Source organism: Phocoena phocoena, chromosome 3 (genome assembly GCF_963924675.1).
Source record: "Phocoena phocoena chromosome 3, mPhoPho1.1, whole genome shotgun sequence".
NCBI lineage: Eukaryota > Metazoa > Chordata > Mammalia > Artiodactyla > Phocoenidae > Phocoena > Phocoena phocoena.
Genome location: NC_089221.1, coordinates 5,474,667 through 5,477,417, shown reverse-complemented (window position 1 = coordinate 5,477,417; position 2,751 = coordinate 5,474,667).

The following is a 2,751-nucleotide window of genomic DNA, read 5'->3' as shown; positions in this document are numbered from 1 at the left end:
GAAACTTTCACCTCGTTTCTTTACCACTAATTTCTAAGAATGAGTTTGTGAAAATTTCAAGTGTCATAGAAAATATATGCACGAATCCTGTAATTAGGTCATTACTTAATAAAGGTCCTGTGTAGTAAAAGACAGGTGAACGCATTTCATGTCTAAACAATAAAATGATAAAATCAATTTTTTTTCCAGGGGAGTTAGAAAGTTTTATTCCAAAAGCATCTTGTTTGCAAAATGTCTAAAGCAAAACAAACATGCTGTGGAGACCAAGACATTTCCAGAATTCAAAAATTTTAAATTGCTGTGAAGAATTATTGCCAACATTGGCACATTACTTACAGCAGCTAGTTAAAATTTTTGAAAGCTAGACATGTTTAAATCCAAATTGTGACCCCTTAGGACCCAGTCTCCTGACGTCTAAAATGTGACGTATAATTTCATGGGAGAAAAAATACTTATGGTAAAGTTAAGCCCAGTACTGAAAAATGTCTTCCACATTTGTGAATTTTTTATGAGAAAATAATTCGAGAGAAGAACATGTATACTGTTTTCAACTGGTGGATCATGAAAATAAAACAAGGGTTCAATGGGTTAGTATAATATTTTGAGAATAATGATCAACCACAGTGAAGGGATAAACAATTCATAGAATACTTTTTCTGACTGTGAGTCACACTTAGAATTTCTTCACCCATTCAAATACATATATTTATTTCCACCATATATGTATGCGTTTATATTATGCATACACAATGGAAATAAATATATGCGTTTATATCTCACATTTAAAACTTTAATGCATTTGAATTGATTTGTGTGTAAACTGTGAGATAAGAAATCTGATTTAGTTTTTCCAAATAATTAGTCATTCAATCCAATATTTCTGGGCTTCCCTGGTGGCGCAGTTGTTGAGAGTCCCCCTGCCGATGCAGGGGACACAGGTTCGTTCCCCGGTCCGGGAAGATCCCACATGCCGCGGAGCGGCTGGGCCCGTGAGCCATGGCCGCTGAGCCTGCGCATCCGGAGCCTGTGCTCCGCAACGGGAAGAGGCCACAACAGTGAGAGGCCCGCGTACCGCAAAAACAAAAACAAAAACAATCCAATATTTATCTGACTACTCTGTGACATACTACATTTTTACAAACACTTGAGTACGTTTCTAAAGTTTCTGTCTGTATTGATAATTAGTGTGTCCATTCTTAAACCAGAAAATTACCATTTTAATTATTAGATTGTACATTGGTATGTCTAATGTCTGGTAAGGGGGGCGGTTCCTCTCCAAAGTTTTATGTTACTTTACAAGAAACAAATTATCTTGTATGTTTCAGTAAAGGTATTGTTCCAGGTAAATCTTAGAATAATTTTGTCAAGGTCAAAAAAAGACCCAATAGAGTTCTATAAATTCAAATGTATTAAATTATATTACATTTTTAGATCCTATAAATCAATTCTATTACATTGTATTAAATATATATAAGAATTAATGTAAGTTTTCCCACCCTGAAGAATGTTATGTCTCTTCACTTATTCAAGAATTTTATATCTTGGGACTTCCCTGGCGGTCCAGTGGTTAAGACTCTGTGCTTCCAATGTTCCAACACAGGAGGTGCAGGTTCTATCCCTGGTTGGGGAACTAAGATCCCCCATGATGCGAGGCGGGCCAAAAAAAGAATTTTATGTCTTGAAGTAAAGTGCTAGTAGTGACTTGACAGGGACTCTGCACATTCTGTGTTTTGCTAGTGTCTTTATTTTTTTAATTGAACATATGTAGATGATTTTTTTAACTTTACTGCTATTGCTGCTATTTCAGAAAGATATTGATCTCTGTGTATTGGATTGCTAACCAAACACTCAGTTTGAGTTTGTCATTAATTAAAACAGTTTTAATAAGTTGATTCCCTTGGGCTTTTCAGGCAGACAGTCAAATTGCCTGTAAAATGAGATAACATTGTCTCCTACTTTGCAATATGCAGCTTCGTGTTTTCTTCATCTTATCTCATTGTCTAAAATTTTCAAATGAATGATTAACCATAACAGTGATTGTAGGCATTTTTCTTGTTCTTGATTTTAATGGGAGTGCCCATATTTTTTCACTGCTAAATAAATTTACCTGCTTATTTCCAATAGGTTGTTAGATTTTTAAGAAAATGACATTCTAGCTCTAGAAGCTTTTTTTTTTAATTCAGAAATGAATATTATCAAACACCTTTTGTATATTTATCAAAAAAATCATAAAGCCTTTCCACTTTTGTGTGTGTGTGTGTGTGATACGCGGGCCTCTCACTGCTGTGGCCTCTCCCGTTGCGGAGCACAGGCTCCGGACTCGCAGGCTCAGCGGCCATGGCTCACGGGCCCAGCCGCTCCGCGGCCTGTGGGGTCTTCCCGGACCGGGGCACGAACCCGCGTCCCCTGCATCGGCAGGCGGACTCTCAACCACTGCGCCACCAGGGAAGTCCAAAGCCTTTCTACTTTGACCTATTTATTCATTCAAGAATTATAGAACAAGGACTTCCCTCGTGGTGCAGTGGTTAAGAATCCACCTGCCAGTGCAGGGGAGAGGGGTTCAAGCCCTGGTCCGGAAAGATCCCACATGCCACAGAGTAACTAAGCCCGTGCACCACAACTACTGAGCCTGCATGCTGCAACTACTGAAGTTCCTAGAGTACCTAGAGCCCATGCTCCGCAACAAGAGAAGCCACCACAATGAGAAGCCCACACACCACAACGAAGAGTAGCTCCCGCTCGCTGCAACTA